Raw genomic sequence first — 15,084 nt, forward strand, 5'->3', positions numbered from 1 at the left:
ATAAGTAAGAGTTAATCACCGATTCACGTGTTTTATGTATTTCGGGCTTCAAAGTCAATTATGTGCAGGAATGTGCCACTTTGATGAGATAAAGGAGCAATGGTTGGTTACTAAGGAGTTCGGTGATTAAAGGCCAAGATTCAAGAAGACGAAGCCTTTGTAAAGCCCGGTCAAAAGATGAAAAGTCAAAGTCCATGCAGTAAAGCTTGATTGCACAAAGTCAACAGAACTCCGAAGACCATATCTTTAGACTCAGACCTCAGAATTGGGCCTACCTTATGTCAAAACGACCGGCTCGAAAAGAGCTTTCCAATGGTCCAAGCCTTGACCCAATCAGAGGAGCAGAAGTGGACGAAAAGTCTGTTGAAGCGAACTGCAGCTGAAGAGGCCTTTTGGACCCGAAGAATTGGGTTTTGGGCACGATTCTGCGGCCCAAAACATGGCTCCAAGCCCATGCACGATTTTTGGATCTGGATGTATAAAAACAAAAGCTTAGCTCTTTGTTAATGGTAGCTAGTTAGACCTAAATTAATATATAGAATTCTAGATCTAGTTTTATTAATTAATTAAGTGTTAGTTCCATTTCAATTCTTGTTTTAGATTAAATTCTTGAATGATTGTTCTTGATTGATTAGATAAATAAAATAGTTATTATTCAATTTCGTTCTTGTCATTTCCATTCTAGATCTAATTTAAATTCTTGTTCTTATTCCATTCCAGCCATTAAATTAGATTTATTATTGTTTAATTAAGTAAATCTCAATTTCTTACATTATGTTTAGTTTAGATTCAATGGAAAATGTTAGTTTGATGAATCAAGGCTAAAACCTCCATTAGAGGGGTTGATGAAGCCTTGATGAAGACTTAGTGGTTAGTATAGAATTGGTTGTAGAATCTATTCCACTCTAGAAGGTCGTGTTTCGCCATGAGAATGGGTGGACGACCTCACATGCTAGTTAGTATTCGGTAGGAATGCCATGAACACTAGGGATTAGAACTCGAAATTCTCGCCGTAAGAACGTGAGAATTGAGATACAATATTCTACGCTAGGTCGTTAAGTTGGATTCGAGGTGGATTCAATTCCCCTCTAATTTATTTATCTAGATTCAAACAATCGTATTTTCGTAGCCATTAGATTAACTACGGTTATATTTTATCTTGTTATTTATTATATCTAGTTATTTAAAATAACGCGTCTTGTTAGCATAACATTTCGTAAAGCTCTCATTGACTTAAGACTGATTTCTTAGATTTAGAAGACAATCCATGCTAGGGAACTAGGAGTGGAACGAACTTCCTACTCCACTTAGTGCAATTCGCATCGAGAGTAGAAGCTTTGATAATTGAGACTATTAAGTCCAGTTTTAGTTTACTTACGTTTTGAATTCATCGTTCATTTCGTAGGTAGACTATTCATTTTACAGTTATCAGTTTTTCCCTATCCTATTTCAATAAGGAACTTATCTACTCCATCCGACTAGTTCCGGGTTCGAGTCCCGGGCAACCCATTATTTCATTTTTTGTAGTTCACTTTTTTCATTCAAAAATCGTTTTGATAGAATCTATATATATTGGTGTTGATATGATATTGGTTGACACGAGCATATAAGTCGTGGTATACTGTTGAATAACAAGCCTTCAATTATCTATTTACATTTGTAGATAATTTGTGTGCTTGGGAGTCCCTGATGATTGAATAAACCAAGATTTTACCATGACTGCAATTTTAGAGAGACACGAAAGCCAAAGCCTATGGGGTCGCTTTCAGAACTAGGTAACCAAAGACCGGAAGCCGTCTTTACATTGGATGGTTCGGTGTTTTGATGATCCCTACTTTATTGACCGCAACTACGTATTTATTATTACCTTCATTCTTTGCTCCTCGGTAGATATTGATGGTATTCATGAACCCGTTTTCGGGTCTCTACTTTATGGAAACAATATCATTTATGGTGCTATAATTTGTATAGTAGCTATAGGGTTGCACTTTTACCCAATATGAGAGGCAGCTGATCGTTGATGAATGGTTATACAATGGCAGTCCTTATGAACTAATTGTTCTACACTTCTTACTTGGTGTAGCTTGTTACATGGGTCGTGAGTGGGAACTTAGTTTCCGTTTAGGTATCGCCCTTGGATTGTTGTTGCATATTCAGCTCTGTGGCGGCCTCTTGTTTTTGTTTTTCTTGATCTACCCAATTGGTCAAGAAAGCTTCTCTGATGGTAGTTATTAGAATAGAAAACTTTTAATATGTAGAAACTTGAATCTCTGAAAGTAATAACCCACCCCCTCATTTTTTTGTTTCTCACTTTACTGTTTAAAGAGGAGAGGAAGTCTATCTATTATTATGTGGATACGTACTTTGGAAACATGGATATAGTATTTGTCTAATGAAGCAATACGTATAATAAGATCTTTCGTTGGGCGTGCGCATTTAGCTTTGTTTTCAGATTCCTAGAAATATAATTCTTTATGTTTTATCAAGTCGCTTAATATCATGGTTTGCATGTTAGAAATAGGTGGTATCTACTACTTTTTTTAACAAATATGAAGAATTTCCCACGGAATTACTTAAATCGCTTGTCAATGGCAAAATCATTTACTTCTTATCGGAATGCTAAAAAAAAAGATGACTGGGTTTCTTTAACTTTGCCCATACCTCCTTCCATTGATTTGATTGTTTCGGCGTATCCCAGGACCCATATTGGAAATAAATAATAAGAAAACTAGTAATTAGAAGCGTAATACATAAGAGTAAAAGTAGGCATTCGATTATATCGTATCGATCGAAATTGGTACAAATAAAATGTCAAATGGATGTAGCCTGAATGTAGCAAAGAACTCGAATTGGGGTATTTTATATATATATATATATATATATTGATATTTATATTTATATGTACTAGCAAAAAACATGTGTTATATACACGTGGATGACAAATTTAATGTATTAAAAAAAGTATGTATGATAACTTGTTTCCAAAGTGACAACTAAAATAATCTAACAAAATATGTCATCTGGTTCTATAGACGGAAACCATGCAAAGAATGTGAGAAAAAAAATTGTAATTGTTTATTATAGATTTGAGTTAAAGACCATACTCAACATAGCAAACATAGGAATTGAAGAATAATTGCTTCCTCTAAATTTGAATCAGAAAGATACATTAATTATCGCCACAATTGTCATAAGGGAATGAGAAAAACTAATAACTAAAAACTTCTACTAAATAAAAAATCCTTAAGGAGTAGCCTTGAGATCCTAAACTGCAACTGCATAACTTTGAAGGACCTGCAAATCAGACAAAGGTTGGATTAGAATCCATCTTTTTGCGGTATTATATTATTTTAATATTTTTTTTTGCTGATTTTCTCTAAGCCATGGACTAAATCCCTAAGTAACACACAATAAGCTCATATATTGACCAGGTGATGATGACAGAATTGTTTTTGCTGATTTTCTCTAAGCCATGGATTAAATCCCTAAGTAACACACAATAAGCTCATATATTGACCAGGCGATGATGACAGAATTGTTTTTGCTGATTTTCTCTAAGCCATGGATTAAATCCCTAAGTAACACACAATAAGCTTAAGAAGGACCAGGCGATGATGACAGAGAGTTCGAATATTTCCTGCTGCAATCACTCTAAGAATACGATGTAGATCAGTGAAAAAGGTTGTTGCATAAAAGAAAAGAGGTAAAAGAACAGCATAAAAAATTCTGAAGATAATAAGAAAGGATGTAAGAAAATCCTGAAGCACAATAAACTATGGAGTTGACATCTTACAATCTTTGTTTGCATAAACTTGAACAACTCCATCTTCCATCCAAAAATAATGATGTGAACGAAAAGGAGAAGGATAATATTTAAGTGGAAATAAATAAAGGACAATTAAATTTGAAAAGAAATTAAATAATTGACGCATCCCCACAGCAATTACCAAGTCATGCTTTCAGTCTTTACTTACTAAGCAGAAAAAGGGAGTATTGAAGAAATGGAAATACAAAATCACCAGCTGTAGTAGCATTCAAGTTTCAAAAGTATAAACTCACGTCAGTTTTTGCCTCAAAGGAGTATGAAAATGGATTTGGACTAGGCTTTGGTGTTCTCGGATCAATTATGACTTCTTTTTCCCAAGGAGCAACCTCTTCCCTGAACACATAATTTTCTCACAATCGAAGACAATCTTGTAGAACCAAATAAACCTCCACTTCATCGGGAGATGGTACCTCTGTCAATGATGGAGAAACAAAGGAATAGTTAAAAATGATGCAATACATATATATGTCAGAAGCTTATGAAGTAACACTTAAAAATCCTTACAAGTATATAGATTAAAATATACAGAGGACGCATAAGGTCCTGGTCCTTTAATGCCTTCCAGTTGTTTGGTCACACCAAGTACAATCGCGTATAACATCTTGACAAACACTGATACTGAAAAAGTCTACTTCAATCGATCATTGAAAGAATCTCTAAAGTAATAAGAAAATACTTATTGACATTTTCAGCCTTCTGTTTACCACTATCTTAGTTTATGATATACATTTTCGGCCTTCTGTTTACCAATATCTTAGTTTATGTTATGAAATACATATCCACCTAATCGAAGCTTCGATTAAAATTGCTTTCACATTTGGGCAATGTAACCGAAAGAATGTAGTACATACACAAAATTAGGCGTGACCTACATGGCTACATGTGGGAGGGATAATTATGACCGGCGTCCGAATTTCCTCATTTTATGATATAAGTATTCACTTTATTATGTTCACACAAAAAAGCCTAATGTATTTGACTCTGATTGTTACCGGAACCACAATCCTCCTCAAAGTCATGATCCTGACCTTGGTCAAAAACAGGATAAGCAGGCTTCCCGCTTAACTCCAAAAGCAGAATGCACTAAAGGATTAAAAGCCTAAGAAATTTAGTGTCAAATAGAGCTGAGGAACAGGAACACAGAAAACTGTAAATTGACATACAGGTCCTCCTGGAAGTACTTTTGGGTATGTTGGGATTGAAAAGTTGAGACAATCAACCTATTTCCCAAAAATAAGACAAAATAGGAGATGTGATACGAACGGACAAATTTATTCAATCAATAATGCGATATGCATGGAATAATTTGTCTCATTGAGGAATAAGCTAGGGTGGTATTAGTCACAAAATAATTCTAGGGGTTTTAGATTTACCATCATTGCTTCCACTTTCTGATGGAAGTGATGTTGCATCAATACAACCCAATTCTTGATTGCCTAAGTTTGGGGCTCGTTGCCTTATAGGAGTCAGGCGTCTTCGCTGTGAATGTTGACTTGCACGAAGCATTTGGCTGGAAATATTCCTAGCTTGGCGGCGTATGTGGGTCAACCTATGAGAGGTTAGACTGTTGGAGTTCAACAATTCATCAGCAGGAATCAATCCAGGCGAGCGCCATGCCACACACATGCGTTCTCTTTGAGAAGCAAGTTGTTCATTTCTTTGGTTTTGGACTCGTCGATAATAATTCCTTCGGATACGCTCCCTTCGATGGGCTATATGTACTGAAGTCAAATTTCTTTTCCTCTCTCTTTCTCTAATTCTCTGAGCCTGTTGTTGTTATTGGCACACACTATTATCACTAACAGAAAGCAAATTTGGATGGCCTCCGATCCCAGCCATTTCCAAACGCTGGCAAATGGAAAATAACTTGGTTGTATATGAAGTGCACAGTCTATAAAGCAATAATACAGTGAAAAGCAATAAGACAGTAATCACTAAACAACACCATTTAAAGACTACTTTATATAAAATAAAATAAAAAAGCTGAAGTTCGACACACTACGTCATGACTACTTGTAAGAAATGAACGTTAACACATCGCTTTACCAAGGAGTTCTTAGGAAATACATCTAACAACAATGAGGATGGAGGTCTCCCTCATAAGCATGAGTTGACATGGTTCTGATGTGTCGTGTGTTGGGCAGGTTTTAGTACATTGCATCGCAAAGGGTTAGAGAAATGGAGCAAGTAAATTTTTTCTGGGTCTTTGTGAGGAAGAAAACAAAACTAAGAAATAAAAAAGAGATTGAGAGACAGAAGAAATCAGAGAAGATCAGAAAGAAAAAGAGAGCAGACTGAGAAATAGCGTCATCGGGCAACGTTTCATTTAGTGTAAAATCACTACAAAAGGAGTCAATGGAGACACATTCAAATGGGGCACTGAATCAAGGAACAGATTATTCAGTTTTTGGGGCTTTTCTAGTGCTGCCCATGAAGGAAAATGACTGAACAACGGGTTGCTAGCAAGGAAAAAATTGCAAATCCCAAAACTACACGCAAGTAAAATCCTGCTAAAAACAGCACCCATTGATCGACCACGCATAATTAACTATAAGAGAGATATACAAAATCTCCTCTAACATTGTTATCAACGCCGATGAGGACCATTGGTTAGCTATTTAACATAATAGGCATCAAAATAAATATAACATGATCACCACGCGACACAAGCCCATATTAGTTAAAAACAATATTTCTTCTTGTCTGAACAGAAAAGTTCACAACGTTGTGCGCGGATGACTATGGGATGAATTAAAAACATGCATAACTTTTGTGCGGATGACTATGAGGGGAACAATGACAGTTGACCATAAGCAATAATTTTACATAAATTACTAATGTACACTGCATTTAGGGAATTTTGAACATAGATAAGGAATGGCTTCGCGATTGGTCCAAATCGAGCATAGATTGATTGCATTTGGTAATTAAAATCACTAAACTTGCAAAGAAAAGAGGACACACCTGCCAATCCAGCAAATCTATGACAATATTCTTAGCTTTTTCATCCTCAGGTTTAAACTGATTCAACTCTTCAGGCCACTCATCGGTTTTCACTGTCAAAAATCCCTCCCTCTTCAATAAAAAGAGGAGATATCACTGCAATGGCTGCAAAACCAATAAATTAATAAGGAATGGCTTCTGCACAGTCCCAAATCGAACATAGATTGATTGCATTAGAATGATTGGTAAACAGGGCTGTGAGCATATTTCATTACATTAACAACCGTCATGACGAAACCCCAACTTCGAAACCAATCCAATTCACAAATATACTTCACACCAAAATCTCAATTCTCACTAAAAGTCCCAACCTCAAGTACTTGCAAATATCACCGTTTCCCTCTGCAGCACCAAGATGAAGAGCCGATTCACCTTTTGAATTCTTAATACTGGCAACTGTTGCCGCTATTCCCTTTCCAACATCAAGTTCCGTAGCCAAATCTACTCCAAAAAAAAAATCGGTTATAAGATAATATCATAAGTAGAGAAACACAAATGTAGAGAAGTTAAGAATGAAGCTGTTACTCTTGAGACGCCATAGATTTCCATTGGAAGCAGCTTCAAGTAAGAGTTGAGCTTTTGTAGTTATATCTAACAAATGAAAAAATAGAGAAATCAGACAGCAAAAAGGAGGAGAAGTATGAATTAAACTTCAAAAGCAGAAGAAAATATGAATTTTTTTCATTTGGTTATCTTTTACTGTTTGCAAAAGAAAGTGGGAGAGAGTAGAGTGGAGATTGAGAGGGAGACGGAAAGTGAAAGGGCCCTGTATATTTATGGTAATTAATGACCCGTAATTAATATTAAGTGGGTATTTACTGTGTGGCGTACAATTAAAAATGGCGTGGATTTGGTTTTTTAATTAACCACCTCATGAAATGACCGATTACCCCTATTAAACAGTGTTAAACAACATTTTAATTGAAGGACAATATTGGTACTAAGAATTTATATGGGTGTAAAAAGACCAAATAGTCATTCTTAATAGTATTTAAGTATTTGATTTAATTATTCATTTGGGGGTATTATGCGTAAGAAAAATACCCGTATGAATTTAAGAGGCCACGATCATTATAGGATATGTTACTAGTATATATATATTACGGAGTGATCCACGCCTATATATATCTTTATACAATACAGTACAACCTTCTAAGTTTATATTTATATAATAATCATATGAGATGTGATAGTGTGGTAGAAAGATTCCTATATTTCTATACTATCACATCTCATATACTGCTGATTTTAATCAACTATTTTCATTTCTTCCATTATTGATAAGAACTTATAAGTTAAGCCTGCTTCAAATTAATTATTTTGGCTGACCGTTTTTACATAAATGATAAATAAAAAAGCAGTAGGAACTAGAATGAACAATGCAGTAGCAATAAATGCGAGAATATTGATTTCCATAATTTCATCATTTTTTTATTTCATAATAACTCGGGATCTAATCCCATAGAGATTTTTAATCTTTCTCGTGTAAATTCAGTGGGAGGAATACATGAATCCGGTAACAGTAAGTGTAAGTAATGTAATAGATGAAAAATAACTTTTCAATAAAAAAAAAAATTATTCAAAGATTCCCATGTTCGTATATTGAAAGTAAAAGGAATACACACGATATTCCATTTTTTTTTCCAACCGGACTCTTCCAAAATATTTCGATGAACTAGCTCTTAACAGAATCAGAATCGTATAACCCCTTTACTATTCAAAGAGGAGAGGAAGTCTATCTGTTATTATGTGGATACGTACTTTGGAAACATGGATATAGTATTTGTCCAATGAAGCAATACGTATAATAAGATCTTTCGTTGGGCGTGCGCATTTAGCTTTGTTTTCAAATTCTTAGAAATATAATTCTTTATGTTTTATTGACTCACTTAATATCATGGTTTGCATGTTAGAGATAGGTGGTATCTACTACTTTGTTTTTACAAATCTGAAGAATTTCCCATGGAATTCCTTAAATCGCCTGTCAACGGCAAAATCATTTACTTCTTATCGGAATGCTAAAAAAAAAGGATGACTGGGTTTCTTTTACCCTATCCATACCTCCTTCCATTGATTTGATTGTTTCGGCGTATCCCAGGACCCATATTGGAAATAAATAATAAGAAAACTAGTAATTATAAGTAATTAGAAGTGTAAGGCATAAGAGTAATAGTAGGCATTCGATTATATCGTATCGATCGAAATTGGTACAAATAAAATGTTAAATGGATGTAGCAAAGAACTCGAATTGGGGTATTATTTATTTGTATATATATATATATATATATATATATATCTTTATACAATACAGTACAAGCTTCTAAGTTTATATTTATATAATAATCATATGAGATGTGATAGTGTGGTAGAAAGATTCCTATATTTCTATACTATCGCATCTCATATACTGCTGATTTTAATCAGTTCCTTTCATTTCTTCCATTATTGATAAAAACTTAAAAGTTAAGCCCGCTTCAAATTAATTATTTTGGCTGTCCGTTTTTACGTAAATGATAAGTAAGAAAGCAGTAGGAACTAGAATGAACAGTGCAGTAGCAATATATGCGAGAATATTGACTTCCATAATTTCATCAATTTTTTATTTCATAATTACTCGGGATCTAATCCCATAGAGATTTTTAATCTTTCTCCTGTAAATTCAATGGGAGGAATACATGCCGATGATATTGAATCGGATCAATATCATGAATAACAACATTTGAGCTATTTATTCATCGTCGAGAATGGAATAGTATAACATAGGAAGATCCTTTATCCATACGGAAGAAAAACCTAATAAACTATTGAACTCTCCATGAGATTTATTGTTGCATTACTTATAGCTTCCTTGTTCATAGACAAAGTGGATTCGGAATTGTCTTTCATTCCAAGGCATAACTTGTATCCATGCGCTTCATATTTGCCTGGAGGTTGCTCCCATAAATATAGCCATTTCTACCCCTTCACGTCAATCCCACGAGCCTCTTATCCATTTTCATTCGACCACAGCAGGGGAACAAGTCAAAATAGAAAAACTCACATTGGATTTAGGGATAATCGGGCTCGAACTGATGACTACCACCACGTCATGGTGTCACTCTACCGCTGAGTTATATCCCTTCCCTGCCTCCATCGAGAAATAAAGCTGACTAATCCTAAGGCAAAGGGTCGAGAAAATCAACGCCACTATTCCTGAACAACTTGGAGTCGGGCCTTCTTTTCGCACTATTACGGATACGAAAATAATGGCAAAATTTGGATTCAATTGTCAACTGCTCCTATCGGAAATAGGATTGACTACGGATTCGAGCCATAGCACACGGTTTCATAAAATCCGTACGATTTTCCCGATCTAAATCGAGCAGGTTTTACATGAAGAAGATTTTGCTCAACATGTTCTATACAGGTAGGAGAAGAACTCGACTCGGTATTATTGTATTGTTAAAAAAAGAAAGGAAGCAGAACCAAGTCAAGATGATACGGATTAACCCCTTCTTCTTGCGCCAAAGATCTTACCCTTTCGAAGCAATTGGAGCTACATTTCTTTTCAATTTCCACTCAAGAGTTCTTATGTGTTTTCACGCCCCTTTGAGACCTCCAAAAATGGACAAATTCTTTTTCTTTGGAACACATACAAGATTCGTCACTACAAAAAAGAGAATGGTAACCCCGCCATTAACTACTTCATTTATTAATTTCATAGTAATCAAAATACATGTCATGTCCTACTGAGACAGAATTTGTAACTTGCTATCCTCTTGCATAGCGAGGCAAAGATTTACCTCAGTGGAAAGGCTGATTCATTCGGATCGACATGAGGGTCCAACTACATTGCATTGCCAGAATCCAATCCATGTTGTATATTTGAAACAGGTTGACCTCCTTGCTTCTCTCATGGTACTCCTCGGTCTACAGAGAAAAATTATACGACTAGTGCCAACAGTTCATCACGGAAGAAAGAACTCATCAAGCCGGGATCACTAATTAATAGAATAGAAAAGAACTGTCTTTTCTGTATACTTTCCCCAGTTCTGTTGCTACCGTGGGCCTTACGCAATCGATCGGATCATATAGATACCACTTCAACATAACATAGGTCATCGAAAGGATCTCGGACGACCCACCAAAGCATGAAAGCCAAGATCTTTCAGAAAATGGATTCCTATTCGAAGAGTGCATAACCGCATGGATAAGCTCACGCTAGCCTGTCAATTTGGGATATAATTTAAAATTTTTCTTGGGAGGTATTGGGAAGGAATTGGAATGTAATAATATCGATTCATACAGAAGAAAAGGTTCTCTATTGATTCAAATGTTGTACCTATGGGATAGGGATAGGGATAGGGATAGAGGAAGAGATTTCTTTTAGTTTTATTAGGAAAGGAATAAGGAAAATGGGATTCAAGACGCAAAAAAAAGATTAAGTCTAAACCTAAAAAAAGAAGATTTCCATCTATTTTTATCGTTTTGGCGGCATGGCCGAGTGGTAAGGTGGGGTACTGCAAATCCTTTTTCCCTAGTTCAAACTGAGTGTCGCCTGATCAATAAAAAAATTTGAAATACCTTTGCTTGCTGATATATTTATATATTTTTATATATAATATCAGTCGTCGTTCCTTGTCCTTGCCTAGCATAAACAGAGGAAAGGGGCTCGAGCTTCTGATACTTGCTTGATTTTAATTTAAAAAGCTGGAGGTTCTATAAAAGACCATCAATCCTTGCACCTCGTATTACAGGGAGTTGGTAGTTATGTAAAGGGTGGAAGAGACTTTGTATATGGGCTCACGAGAATTTATAAATGCTCAGACATTCAATCAATATTGGATGAATAATTGGCTTCCTTTATAGAATAGATAAAATAAAAAGTTTTTATTTTTCAACTCTTTTATTCTTTTTTTTTGGTAACACCCAGGCAAGAATGTAATAGAAGGTCCCTCGAGTACGTGTCTTTGTGATATACTCGAGGGTCATAAGGATTAGATCAAACGATAGATAGAGATATGTGATAGATATTGCTCTATCTTGATTGTATATTCTTATGCTTTTTTATTATTATAAATGAGATGAAGGGTAACAAAAGAAACAATAAGTCTTACTATTCCTACATGTTCCGTTAAGAGCATTGCCTTGATAATTACAAGAAAGTAACTGTAGATCTTGCTTGTACTTAATTCTTCCGAATTCTAACATAAATCAAATATAAACTTGTTATGGGTAGGGTTATTGGATTTGTTCATCAATAACCTTCATTCAGAATCCCTTTTTGACTCTGTGCCATTGATTACATTATTATTACTGATCAATAATGGAAGAATTTCTTCATATTTATATAGACGGGGACATAATTCACATGGATATAGTAAGTCTTGCTTGGGCTGCTTTAATGGTAGTATTTACATTTTCCCGGGAAGAAGTGGACTTTAGGGTCATTACTAATTTAATTGAGTTGAGTAATCAAATCAAACTGTATCAATAGTTTCATACATCGTTCTACAAAGCTAAAAAAAATATCTCCATCTCCGTTTCAAAATTATACAGGAATTCAGTAACAGTAAGTGTAAGTAATGTAATAGATGGAGAATAACTTTTCAATAAAAAAAAATTTCATTCAATGATTCCCATTTCGTATTTTGAAAGTAAAAGGAATACACATGATATTCCATTTTTTTTCAACCGAACTCTTCCGATAGCTCTTAACAGAATCATATTTATTTGATATTTTCAACTGAACTCTTCCGATAGCTCTCAACAGAATCACACACATATATATATAGAAGGTTGTACTGTATATATATATATATACAGTACAACCTTCTATGTTTATATTTATATAATAATCATATGAGATGTGATAGTGTGGTAGAAAGATTCCTATATTTCTATACTATCACATCTCATATACTACTGATTTTGATCAACTCTTTTCATTTATTCCTTTATTGATAAGAACTTAAAAGTTAAGCCTGCTGCAAATTAATTATTTTGGCTATCCGTTTTTACGTAAATAATAAGTAAAAAAGCAGTAGGAACTAGAATGAACAGTGCAGTAGCAATAAATGCGAGAATATTGACTCCCTTAATTTCATCGTTTTTTTATTTCATAATAACTCGGGATCTAATCCCATAGAGATTTTTAATCTTTCTCCTATAAATTCAATGGGAGGAATACACGCCGTTGATATTGAATCGGATCAATATCATGAATGACAATATCTGAGCTATCAAATCTATTCATCGTCGAGAATGGAATAGTATAACATAGGAAGATCTTTTATCCATATGGAAGAAAAACCTAATAAAAAATTGAATTCCTAATCCAATCAAGAATCTCGTTGAATTTTTCATTCTTTATCCATTTGTTATTTTGTATAACCTACCATCTTCTGTATATAATCATATAATGAGGTAGCATCTGACCCATCTTCCACTTCCATTGGTCACAAACCCAAATAAAAGTGAAATGGAAAAAAGATAAATACGGACCCCCACTATGAATTAGACCCTACCCCCGCCCTCCTTCCCATAGAATAAATAGATGAATTAATGGAGTCATTGAATACTAGGTCGGGACTGACTGGGCTCGAACCTGTAGCTTCCGCCTTGACAGGGCGGTGCTCTAACCGATTGAACTATACAATCCCAGAAAAACAAGGTATACAACATACATATTTTTAATGATTTGATTAAAACTGTTTTCGTTTAGAATCGTCGTATTGGAACAGAGAAAAGAGTGATGTATTAATATCCGCATGCATATGTTCTTTAGTGAGAACGATACGAACTACTAGCTAGTAATCCTATTGTCAAATCGATTAATATTAATAATAAATTTTTCAATGAAAATTTTATATTTTTCTTTAATACTTTCCCTATATTTACGGATCATGATATGAATCTAGATCATTAAAAAAATAAGACATAATATATGAGAACAATATATAAAATATATATTTTTTCTTTATTCCTATGCTATGTATCAAGCGTTTTGTTTCCGGAGAACAAATTTCTTATATAATCTCATGATGTATCAGCGAATTATTGGGCCGAGCTGGATTTGAACTAGCGTATGACGTATTGCCAACGAATTTACAGTCCGTCCCCATTAACCACTCGGTCATCGACCTAGGAAGAATCGATTCTAGACTTATTGATTATACATGGTCAACTTCCTTTCGTAGTACCCTACCCCCAGGGGAAGTTGAATCCCCACTGCCTCCTTGAAAGAGAGATGTTCTAAAGCACTAGACGATGGGGGCATATCCGCCCGATCGACATCATACTATGTATATAGTATGAATAGTTTTTAGTAATTGTCAATATAATGTAATGGTGTGACTAAATCCGAATAGGTTTTCTACCTTTTGTGATTCCAATCTACATGATATGAAATGAAGTAATGTTATAATTATAATGATGAATGAAGTAGAGGACCCCAGGGATTTGTCCGACAAAAAAAGGTTAAACCCCATTCTTCAACTTTCACCCACCGATTCACACATTATTAAGATGAGATATGCCTATCTCACATCCAGGAAATTAAGAAACAATAGAAGGTTTATTTATTTTTATTTTTTTTATACTTTATAAGAGTTTTCTTTTGTTCCATATACGAGTCCGAGTTGAATCCTTTCATTACATGATTTGATCACATATCAAATATCTTGTATATATGTCAAATTGTGTATCAATCAATCGAGTCTCATTGTGATAGGGATCAATAAAAGCAAATAAATTAGGTTTTAACCTAAAAAAATTCTTGTTCCCGAATGAGACACTATGAGTCTAGTGCGTGCACCTATGTATATAATATATGTACATGTATATGTCTTCACATTGGCTCATTCAGGAATAAAATGGGCCCTTTTAACTCAGCGGTAGAGTAACGCCATGGTAAGGCGTAAGTCATCGGTTCAAATCCGATAAGGGGCTTTTTGTACAAAACTCTAGTATGGGTCTTCATTTTTTAGTGTATACTAGAGATATTGTTGATATTTGTAATAAAACAAAGTAAGCATATGCATAATAATAAGTTTTTATTAATATTACTAATGAGTTAATTATTATAATAAGTTATATTATATAGTCATTCTTCTCCATCATAAATTTAAGAAATAAACAAAAGAAAAAGAAAGTGGACCTGACCCATTGAATCATGACTATATCAGCTATTTTGATATTCAAATTCGATAAAGATGGGATTGTAGCCTCATATATATATATATATATATATATATATATATATATATATATATATA

General features: G+C 34.4%; 1 non-coding gene across 1 annotated transcript; it reads left to right on the top strand.

The window, feature by feature from the left end:
• The first annotated feature begins 14,686 nt into the window (after positions 1-14,686).
• Positions 14,687-14,758, top strand: TRNAT-GGU (transfer RNA threonine (anticodon GGU)). Its single transcript has one exon. It is a non-coding gene; the product is annotated as a tRNA-Thr (tRNA).
• The last annotated feature ends 326 nt before the right edge of the window (positions 14,759-15,084 follow it).

This window comes from Coptis chinensis, chromosome 6 (assembly GCF_015680905.1).
Source record: "Coptis chinensis isolate HL-2020 chromosome 6, ASM1568090v1, whole genome shotgun sequence".
Lineage (NCBI taxonomy): Eukaryota > Viridiplantae > Streptophyta > Magnoliopsida > Ranunculales > Ranunculaceae > Coptis > Coptis chinensis.